Genomic DNA, 12,469 nt, shown 5'->3' with positions numbered 1-12,469 from the left:
AAGAAAGCACCACCTGCTCCTAAAGATGGGAAACTTCCAAGAACTGGAATCAAGATGTCATGTGGAATATGTGGCCAGCAAGGACATAACAAATTAGGCTGTCCAATTACCAAGGCAGCAAAGGCAACTGCAACTGTAAGTACTTCAGACTTAAAGTTTAAGTCACATCTCATTTCACAACATTATTTCGATCACTAACTCATGTCAAAATATTAAACAGGGAGAAGGAACCTCAACAGGAACAAGTACTGCTAACAAAAAGCAAAGAAACCCTAAGGTATGTGGTTTATGAAAAACTCTGAAAACTCTATACCACTGATTCTGAGAAAATTCTGAGAAAATATTTCTTTATTATTTGTTAAAAAATTAATGTGAGAATTAAGTGATGATAGGATCGAATTAACCACTCTTATTATACTATTGCTGATTTCTTTGTAGGCCAGAAGACCACCTCTTCCACAGGGGGCTGCTAGTTTGAGGAACCAAATCATAAGGTCAAGAAAGACATGGAAGAAGGTCAAAGAATCTATGGAACGAAATGCTGGTTTTAGTGCTGTTGCATCATCTTCACAAACAAGACAGCAAGCTGCCACTCAAAGTGGTCAAAATGTTGCTGCAAGAGGTTCACAGAATGAAGCATCCCATCCTCTGCAACCAAGCCAAGGTTCTTCAGAGTGGGCAGGACTTTGAATTGTAGCTTGACTTATTTTGATTGCAGCACTTATAACGATTTCACCTGTTATTTTGGTTTTTGGTTAAGGTTGTGTATTAAGTGCTGCATAACATATTATGCATCATGGAACAGTATTTATGTTGATCTGCCATGATTTTTGCTTGTAAGAACTAATGGTACTTAAACATGTATTTGAATTTCGTTAAGTTATGTGTTTCTATATTCTTATGAGATTGTGGAAATGAGATGTTCCATATAAATTTCTATATTTATTCTGTTAGTTTAACAAGTGCTAGGGTAAAAATAGAAAATGAGATTGATCTAGGTTTTATCAGATTGTGGTCGACTGGTTGGCGGTAGTTCTTTAGTTTAGATAAGAGACACAAATTAAGGAGTAGGGAGGGAAAATTGGCGCCAAAATTGGAATTGTTGGGTGTCTTTCTCAAGGTAAAGGGCGGGAAAAACATTGCTCCTCTCAGATGGGGTTAATTTTGTCTTTTAACCCTCTTTGTGGGCCTCACGTACTTGCCACGTCACCAAGATGACGGAGAAGTTGAAAAAAACTGACGGAAGTACTTCAATGATAGCAATACTAGAGTCTGGGTATCACATTGGTACGATTAAGAGTTGAGGTATCACATTGGTAGGTACACCAGAGTTGAGGAACTGTTGGTGAAAAAAACTCTATATATTTAGACTGATGCAGGTAAAACATTTCAATTCCAGATCAACATGATTACCATGCAAACATGCGTACAAGACATTGACACAAACTAAAAGGTAAAGAAAATAATAAAGAAGATTCATAAATATATCTGAAACTGTATGAACAACTACCACGAAATAACACCCATGTTGATCATACAAAGTAACATGTACCCTAAACTCATCTTGTAGCACCTTTACATTTTTGACGTTTGGAACAAGCATTATCAAGGCATGGTTCTGCTTCTGTTGAGTCATCCCAAAAACTTGGATTATGAAGTACATTAGCATTCATAAGAGCAGAAGCAGTGGATTTTTGCTCCACAACTTCTTCCCCAATCATTTTATGCTCCTCATGATGGAGTTCCTCTCCAACTACTGAAGTATCAACACTCGCTTCAAAATTCTTGACATCCTCAATATACTCAGTGTTTGAATTGCACTTTGATATCCCAAGGAGTCCAGAAGCATGGTCATGTTTGAAAAGTCCTTGCAGCCCAAAACTATTTGATAAGGGTGAGGTAGCCTTCCATCCCTCGACTTTGTTTTCTGTTTTCCAAATAAGCAAGAATTAGTAAAGGTAAAAGCGGAGCTCTAAGTAGGGATTACCATTAGAGTTCAGATGTGTTATTCGCCTTCATGTAAGGAGCATTACCATGACTAGAAGAAGTAACTGGAGAATCACGGTTTGAATAACCAAGATTAATATACAGATGAGCGTTTGATTGAACTTCTGTTTCTAATAGCTAGACTTACCATGACTAGAAAACTCAGTAACAGGAGAGCATAGGCGGTAATGAAAACCCAATTCCTGAGTGGATTTCACCTTAAAAACTTCTTCTATCACTTGATGCTTATGCCCACTGAGTTCCCCAGCACCAACTTGTCGAATACCTTCACCTCCATTCCCATTGTTGACATCACTAATTGAAATGGCGTTTGACAACTCTGGATCTAATTTTTTAACTTCATCATCTCCAAAAAGCCAATTCATCCCAAGATTGTTAACCAAAGGTGAGGCTATATTCTCCGAGGCCTTAATTTCTGTTCATCTCAAACAGACAAGAATCAATTCAAGGAGAAAAAGTTGAGATCCATTTAATGGATTACTATTTTCAAATGAGTATCACAGATTGTATTCAATATAGGTAATATGACTAGTATCCATCACTGCATTGCCAAGGAGGCTTAGGAAATGAAGATTCAAGAAAAGAAAAAACATAAATAAATGGATTGAGCATTTAGCACTTACCATGCCTTGAACCATCTATGCCTGCATTTAGACCTTTGAACTTCAAGCCTGAGACTCTTCCTGGCTTCAAGTATATAGAGTCATTACCTTCTTGCACAGAAAGATGTATCTTTTCAAGAACACCACCTATATATGAACAAGAAAAGACATACATTTTTCAATACAGATCAGACATATATAGTGTTGCGTGTAGACAAAAAACGTTATAAAACATTGTTTTCTGGGAATTGACCATTTTCACACAGGAAAAAGAGTTTGTTTAGATCATTCATTGGAAAGATAAACTGCAATTAGAAGAGAAAAAGCACAGAGCTAAGATACTCACAAGACAGTGAAACATTTTGCAATGAGGGAGTAGAATAAGTTTCTGTCCAGCTACGAGATATATCAGAAAATGATTTCACACATGCACAGTGCCTTTCTTCTGATTCCAATAGGCTCTCATCATCCAATCCTTGCGGGGTTTTTTCTACTGACTTAACCCCATTACTAACATTCTTGATACCAATTATTGCTTCACTACTACTTCCAGTACTAACTTTGTCTACTATAACATTATTCTCCCTACTGCCATAAACAAGCACATCAATACCATTATTGCATTTACTCTGTTCATCTGAAGTAGAATCCTTGGAACCTGAAGCTTCATTTAATCTCAGATTTGAAACATCAATACCAGCAAATTGAGCAGCCATATAAATTTTAGGAGACCCAACCACTCTTTCTGGAGACACTGTATTGGGAGCTACATAACCAAATGAGTGCAGAAAATTTCCATCTGCTTCCTGCTTTATCAACATTACATTACCAATCATTGAATGAGCTTTTAGGTCTTCTGAAACTCTCAAGTTTTCTGCTGGTTGACTTTCTAAACAAGCATCAGTCCAAACCTTTTCTTTTACATTTTCACTGTCAGCTTTACTAAACTCTTTTAATCCACAAAGATTTCCTGCAGTTGAGACAATATAGTTACTAAACTTCACCTATATGCAGAAATTTCACCAAGTAAAAGATGGTCACTAAAATGAAATATTAAAGATACTCACCAAGAGGTGGAAAAACATTTAACACCGAGGCAAAGGCACCACCTGATGAACACGTTTCCGGTTTGCCACAAGTGTTATCAGTGCACGGTTTGACTTCTGAGTCATTCCAAAAACGAGGAATACATACATTAGTATCAATAAGAGAAGGACCAATATGGTAATGATTACTTGTTTCCGGAGTGGATTTTAGCTCCAAAACTTCCCCCATCACATTATGCTCCGGATGAGAAAGTTCCTCAACAACAACGTGTGTGTTCTCAACAAATTCTTCTACATTCTTCACATATTCACTCTTTGAAGTACCTTCTGACATCTCAAGACCTGGTTTCTTGAGTCCAGAAGTTTGGTCATCTTTGAACCCAAAATTATTCAATATAGGTGAGGCAGCCTCTAGTTCCAAGGCTTTGGTTTCTGTTTTTCAAAATAAGCAAGAATTGCTAATAAAGGAGAAGCTGAGCTCTAATTAAAGTTCACCATTATTGTTATTATTAAAAAAAAAGGTGGCTCTTCGCCTACGTGCAAGGAAAATTTACCAAAATCAGAAGCAGTAACTGGAAAATCAACACCCATTTCACGTTTTAGCATAGAGGGTTCACTGGAATCAGCAGAACAGGTGGCCAAAGAACCAATATTATGGATCTTAAGTATTTCCTCAGTGTCTTTGGAACGTAGTAAGTGGTTTCCTTCCTCAGAATCGTATATGCCAGTATCTAGACCTTTGTCAACCTTCTCACAAGATACACTTTCCATCATCCCTGCAAAGAACAACAAAAAGATATTTCAATGATTAATCTCTAAATTTAACAACTCTTTTGTGTGCAAATAAAAGGAAAGAAATACTTATGCATAATTCGTTACCAAAACCATCAGTGTCAACCACAGTATTCTCCTTACCAACTTCCATGCCTCCAGGACCAGTTATGTCTGCTGCATCATTACTGTGTCTATGGCCATCAGAGCTGATGGAAAACAAAAGGCTTTCCCCTCGGATATCCTTAGAACTCGAATCTTCACCCATCTTCCATGTGTATGTTATCCTTTCTGCAGTTTTGTCATCCCCAGATATGGAGCCACTCGAAGCTGCAGTAGCGCATTTTTTCAGCTCTGGGGATATTTGTTTGCACACCGCGACTTCTTTTGTACTATCACCATTACATATCCACGAGACTGTAGTGGCGCTTTCAACTTCATCTGCTGAGCTTCTGTAAGACTCCACCTGATCAACATCAACTTGTATTACGGATTTTTCATCCTCCTGTTTGTTCTGAAAAATCAACCAAAATTTGTAAATATTCATACAGAAACACAATAACCTAATCAACATTATAAACATCAGATCAACACCACAAAGTCTGAATCGCCCTACTACCCAAATTTATCATCACAGAACATAAAACATCGGATCCTAATACATAACACCATGGCAAAATACTCGAGTACGAAACAAAAACAAAAAGAGTAGCAAAAAATCTATCTAGAAAGCTGGAGGGGTTACCTTGAAGAGCAAGTTTAGCCTTTCGGCCATTTCAATATTCTTCATGTTGGCACGTATTCCATGCTTCTTGCACAGCCCTTGCAATTTCCTCCTCTTCATTGCGTAGAAATCCATATCTGTGGAATCACCGTCAAACAAAGACGTACACAATCAAATTGAGATTTGAGTGGTCGATCAATATCTCAACGAAACTAGCTAGAGAAGTAGAGATTGTTTTTGTTACCTGAATTTGCACAAATGCGAAAATAAGCGAGTCATGCATATATATAGAGATCGATCAAGCATATTAGCAAGACGGTCATCATCTTCTTCTTGGTTTTCGATCTAGAAATTAATTGCCTTTTGAGTTTTCCGAAATTTCGATTGGAATTTTTGGTTCTTCAATTCTTCTTTTAAATTTCAAATAGGAACGGGCTCTCCCGCTTTCTAAAGCTTTTATCCACGTTTGCGAGAGTATTAGAAAGCGAGTGTGAATTCCGCGACTAGGAACGAAGCGTGTGTTTGGAATGCCGATGTGAAGCGTAGCCAAGAAGTCGGGAATGCTAAACGTGTACATGTATCTCGACGAAATTTGAATGAGCATAGTTTAGGTGAACATTAATATTGAGCTCAATTAGCTTTTAGTTTCTGAACAACTTCTAGTAATTTGCAATCTCATATTTATGTCATTTGATTAACGGTGTCATTCGATTGAGGACCATTAAAATCAGGGCTAGTCGAGGTGAGAAATTTTTCTGTCCTCCGTGGCCAATAAGAAGTCTTCATGTAGTATTTTTTGACATGTCATAATAAGGTAAACCAATTACTGTATTTAATTTAAGTAAATTCAACTTTAAAAAATAGAATTAAGTAAAACCAAACAAGATCAAACAAAAAAAAAACTCAGATCTAGGGTTCATCATATCCTTACCAAAAAGAAGAATAAAAAATTTCAAACCTCCATGGTATTTGAAAGAGGATGGAGGTCGAAGAAACGAGCAAAGAAAAACCTTAAATTGATTTCTAGAGATCGAATTTGGATTAGTTAATTGGGATTTAAATTGAAACCAACAATATAAAAACACACCCATACAACATTCACATTCAAATCTGCTACTGTTTTGGCAGCCAAGAAAATCTGAATCAACCACAAAAAAACAAAGAAAAGCCAAAATCTTGAAGAATCTTAGCTCAAGGTGACCTCGGGAAACGTGAAATTCAACTACAGCAAACACTACAACAAAGTGTTTAACTCCTATTTGAGACGAAATAGTTAACCCTAGGTTATTAAAGGAAGAATTCAGGTACATGATCTCTTGTATCAATGGAATGATTCCAGCGGTTATTCTAGAGTAATTGATAGATCATGGAGTTATTCTAGCAATCATATTGGAGTAACTCATGGATCGTGACTATGTGTAATTAGTTGATAGTTGATTGCATTTTTATAGCTTTCCTAGAATAGCTCTACATTCTCCTTGTATATAAAAGTTGTTGTATCATTGGAAGATTATATATACAAAAACATATTACATTCACAATTTCTTATGGTATCAGAGCACCGATCTTGGTGACTCACCCATCTTCCGCAAACACATCAAACACTATCAAACCTAGAACATTACCAAATCAACGTTATGGCCTACACAGAAGGACACACTGTCCAAAGCCACACAAACAAACATGACGTACCTACTTATCCTACATCATTCCGGCGCATAGTCACACCTACCTGCAATATTGCACATACTGATCCTCATTCGACATTATGTTGGATCGTGGACAGTGGAGCAACGGACCATGTTTCTTATCTATCACCTACTCACAACAAAATTACAGCACCTCACGATTTTGTTGGTCTACCTAATGGTGGGAAAGCCGCCATTGAAAGCATTGGAACTATTAAGTTGTCAACTGATTTGAACCTTGATGGTGTTCTTCATGTGCCTAAATTTTGAGTAAATTTGATATCTGTGAGTAAATTGACTCGGGCATTGAAATGCATGCATTGTGATTTTTTATCCGGATTTTTGTGTTGTGCAGGACGTGGATACGAGGAGGACGATTGGACTGGGCAAGCATTTTAACGGACTCTACTACCTCACACCAAGACAAAACCCTCACCTAGCCAACCATGTTACTCGTACCACAGACCTTTGGCATCAACGACTTGGGCACCCATCATCCTCACCTCTCCATTTTTTGTCCCAAACCATTCCCGAAATTATGTTTCATCCCCAACATGTATGTGACATTTGTCCTCTAGCAAAGCAATCTCGTTTAAGTTTCCCTTCAAGTTCAATAAAAACTGTTGCAGCTTTTGATTTGATTCATTGTGACATTTGGGGTCCACATAAAACTCACACTCATTCTGGTGCTCGTTATTTTCTCACCATTGTTGATGACTTTTCTCGTTTTACTTGGGTCCATCTCATGCGTTTTAAGTCTGACACACAACCATTGATCAAATCTTTCTTCTCTTGGGTCAAAACTCAATTCAATCGTGACATCAAAATCCTTCGTTCTGATAATGGAAAGGAATTTACATCACTACGTTCCTTTCTTGACAAACGTGGTACAATTTTTCAACATACTTGTGTCTACACTCCTCAACAAAATGGGGTTGTTGAACGCAAACATCGTCACCTTTTAAATGTGGGACGAGCTCTTCGTTTTCAAGCCAATTTACCTTTAAAGTTTTAGGGAGAAAGCATTGCTACTGCTTGTTATCTTATCAACCGACTCCCTACACCTCTTCTTTCCCTCAAATCACCATACGAGCTCTTACATGGGACTTCACCTACTTACTCTCACCTTCGAGTTTTCGGTAGCTTATGCTATGCTACCAACCTCAACCCCAAACACAAATTCGACAAATGTGCACATCGCTGCATCTTTCTTGGGTATCCTCTAGGACAAAAAGGCTATCGAGTGTATGATCTTGAGAAAAAGAATTTTTTCACCTCTCGAGATGTTGTCTTTCATGAAAACATTTTTCCTTGTTCTGCACTTCCTAAAGAGGACCAAGATGATTACCTAATTCTTCCAATTAACCCAACTCCATACCTCCAGCCCATTCACCTCAACCCACCCACATAACACCCACTCCTCCTTCTCTCTCCTTCCAACCTACAACAGATCGAGACACCATGTCCACCCAACTTACTCCGTCACCGGCGCCACCTGAAATCCAGCCACCACCGGCGTCGCTTGGACTTCATACACCGCCGGCGTCGCCTTCATCGGCGCCTCACACTCCGCTGGCCACACAGCAGTCAGTGCACCCAGCAAATCATGTCGGAGACATCCCAGCCCTCATCGATGGGCTCTGGTCGCCGGCGTCATCCCGACCTCCACCACTCGACAACCACACATCTGTCACTGCTGACCTCTCTCCACCACCATCGATCAATCCTCCCTAACCTCTTCACACATATCAATGCTGACCTCCAATATCGGCCTCCACCGATCCCAAACCAACCACCTTACCGGAGCCGCCATCCTCTTCGCCCAAATGGCCAGTTGCGCACACCTAAACTCCCATCCCCGACACTCAGCCATCACCACCACCACCTGTTGGCACCATCGGCCCTGCAGCTCCACCACCTGAGGTCTTACGTCGATCTGATCGAACCCGCAAACCACCTCCATACCTCAATGACTACCAAACCAATCACACCGTTTTGCTTGGCCCAGCCGTCGGTCTCTCCACCACGGCCGGCACTCACTATCCGCTGCAGAGGTATATCTCTTACTCTAGTTTGTCATCTGGCTATCGAGCATTTGTTAACAATATCTCTCAATTAGTGGAACCAGCTACTTATGAACAGGCTAGCCATGATCCTCAATGAGTTACAACGATGAATAATGAGATTCAGGCTCTTGAAGATAATCGAACATGGTCAATGGTCTCTTTGCCTCAAGGTCAGCGTCCAATCGGCTGTAAATGGGTCTTCAAGATCAAGTATAATTCTGATGGCACAGTTGAACGCTATAAGGCGCGGCTTGTTGCCAAAGGATTTAATCATAGAGAAGGGATCGATTACAAGGACACTTTTGCTCCAGTGGCCAAATTGATTACTGTCCGTTGTTTGTTGGCTGTTGCTGCTGTCCGGCACTGGCCCTTACACCAGATGGACGTCCAAAATGCGTTCTTACATGGAGAACTCACTGAGGAGGTGTATATGTTGCCACCACCCGGTTATCGTCGACAGGGGGAGAAGTTAGTTTGTCGACTTCACAAGTCCTTATACGGCCTTAAACAAGCATCCCGCAGCTGGTTTCAAAGGTTCTCATCCTCTATTCAAGAATTCGGCTTCCAACAGTCTCGTGCTGACTATTCATTGTTCACTCGGGTTCGTGGCAATTCAATTACTGTGGTGTTGCTTTATGTGGATGACATGATTATAACAGGAAACGATGAAGAAGCCATTTTAAATCTCAAGCAATTCCTTAATAGCCGTTTCAAAATTAAAGACCTTGGATCTTTGAAATATTTCTTGGGCATAGAAGTTGCTCGCTCTACGGCAGGGATTACAATATGTCAGCGGAAATACACATTAGACATTTTGAAGGAAGCCGGATTGTTGGGAGTGAAGCCTGCAACAGTACCTATGGAGCCTGACTTGGTGTTAACGACAAAGGGAAGTGATGCTCTCAAAGATCCAACCAGATTTCGACGTCTGATTGGGAAACTAATTTATTTGACAATCACTAGGCCAGATATCACATTTGCAGTCAATACACTCAGTCAATTTATGCAAGAACTAAAGTTACATCATTATAAGGCAGCCCTTCGTCTTCTCCATTATCGAAAATCTGTCCCCGGCCAAGGGTTATTCTTTTCATCGCAAAATTCATTTCGTTTGATTGGGTACTGCGATGCAGATTGGGCTAGATGTCCACTCACACGTCGCTCTGTGATAGGTTTTTGCATATTCCTTGGACAATCACTCATCTAATGGAAAAGTAAGAAATAGGTCACTGTTTCAAGATCCTCAGCCGAAGCCGAATACCGTTCGATGGCTGCATCTGCTCGTGAGCTTTCTTGACTTAGATACTTGTTGACTGACTTGCATGTGCTTCATCCTTAACCAGCAATATTATTCTGCGATAATCAAGCAGCTTTACACATAGCAGCGAATCCAGTTTATCATGAGAGAACAAAGCATATTGAGTTGGAATGTCATACTGTTCGAGAAAGAATTCAAAAGGGAGAACTCAAAACTGCTTATGTACCTACTGGGAATCAAATAACTGATATGTTTACTAAGCTGTTACGTGCACCTGCCTTCCACGCACATCTTAGCAAGTTGAGTGTCATTGATATCCACACTCCAACTTGAGGGGGAGTATTAAAGGAAGAATTCAGGTACATGATCTCTTGTATCAATGGAATGATTCCAGCGGTTATTCTAGAGTAATTGATGGATCATGGAGTTATTCTAGCAATCATATTGGAGTAACTTATGGATCGTGACTGTGTAATTAGTTGATAGTTGATTGCATTTTTATAGCTTTCCTAGAATAGCTCTACATTCTCCTTGTATATAAAAGTTGTTGTATCATTTGAAGATTATATATACAGAAACATATTACATTCACAATTTCTTATAGGTTGAATTCAAGATTCAATATATGGTTTTCTTTGAAGTTGGTACAATTTCTTGGAATCCAAACTGACGCAGAGAGTAAAGAAATACACGATTAATTGAAAGAAGGAGAGTAAAGTAATACACAATTTCTTCGGTTTAAACCCCAGCTAATCCAAATTCGTTCTCCAGAAATCAATTTAAGGTTTTCTTTACTCTCGTTTCTTCGACCTCCATCCTCTTTCAACTACCATGGAGATCTGAGATTTTTTTCTTCTTCTTTTTGGTAAGGAGATGATGAACCCTAGATCTGAGTTCTTTTTTTGTTTGATCTTGTTTGATTTTATTTAATTCATTTTTTTAAGTTGGATTTACTTAAGTAAAATACAATAATTGTTTTACCCTATTATGACATGTCAAAAAATACTAAATGAAGGCTTCATATTGGCTAAGGAGGACAACTAGGCATGCTGACGTGGTCCTCCTAAAGGACAGAAAAATTTCTCCTAGTCGAGGGAATAATAGTATCATGGCATATTAATTGTTAAATGTGATATAAGAGTTAGTAGATCATTCCTGAAAATTTTCTTCCAAATTGCTAGTCACTCCTTTCAAAAAAACAAAATGAATATTTACATTTAGTTTACGTCCATGAGGTTTAGGTTGAATATCAATTTAATCAAAAACAGTACCTCTAAACCTTCTAATTTCATAAATCTAGTCTAGTCATTGGCCAATACGTCCATTTTTGATGAGCGTTGATTCATTGCAGTAGCTGGAACTCATAATCTGATTTTTAACTTAACATGCCTCTACAATTGGGAAAAGGCTTTATTCCGCAGTATCACGCCTCACGCAGGCATATGCCCAGAGTTACCGGAAACGCTCATGTTGTCGGCGACCCGCGTTCCGGAACGCACGAACCCAATCGCGGGGCGTTCGCGATCCCGATCGCTGTGTTGAGCGATCCCGATTTGAGAGGGAAATGCCTTTGCCTAGCGCCCAGAAAGTGTTTGTTTTAATGCCTCAGTGAGGATTTGTGTGCAAAATTCACAAGGAGCAGGTGTAGAATTAGCAGGAGGAGATGGGAGTTGCGGGTAATTGATTGAAACGTGAAGGTGGAGGTTGTTGGACTTGTTTGAAACGTGATCTTCGATTCTTTGATGCCGGTGTTGGTGTGAAGATCCACATAATCAAATCAAGACATGATCATCTCAATATAAACTGATCTTTATCCAGAAATAATTAAAAACTAATAAATACAGTTTTTCTTATTATTTTATCTATTAATTTACTTGTTTGTCTTTCATGAATTATGTGGTTTATCTAGTGAATCAATAAGGGATCGATATTTTGGTATATAAATTTATGGTAAATTTATGGTATGGGTTTCAATTTATTTTGTTTCTATAATCTTATTTTTATTAATTTGTTTTAATTAAAATTAGCTAATATATCCTAGCGTACCGCGTATCTTAAAGACTAACGTACCGCGTTCCCGTACCGGAACGTCCCGCGTTTCTGGCAACATTGCATATTCTGACTAGTACGATTTAACTGACACTAGTAGATCAACAAAGGGGAGTTTAGGTATTGTAGATGAAGCCTGGTCAAGAGAAATGCAAACATTGCATCAGATTGGCTTGCTGGTCATGCTAAAAGGAAACAAATCCCTTTTAATAAACAAAACCATGCATAATAACATTTCATTCAGCAAACCAAGTAGTA

This window comes from Fragaria vesca, linkage group LG2, assembly GCF_000184155.1.
Source record: "Fragaria vesca subsp. vesca linkage group LG2, FraVesHawaii_1.0, whole genome shotgun sequence".
NCBI classification, from domain to species: Eukaryota; Viridiplantae; Streptophyta; class Magnoliopsida; order Rosales; family Rosaceae; genus Fragaria; species Fragaria vesca.
The sequence above is the reverse complement of the archived record's forward strand: the minus strand, read 5'-3'. Positions refer to the sequence as shown.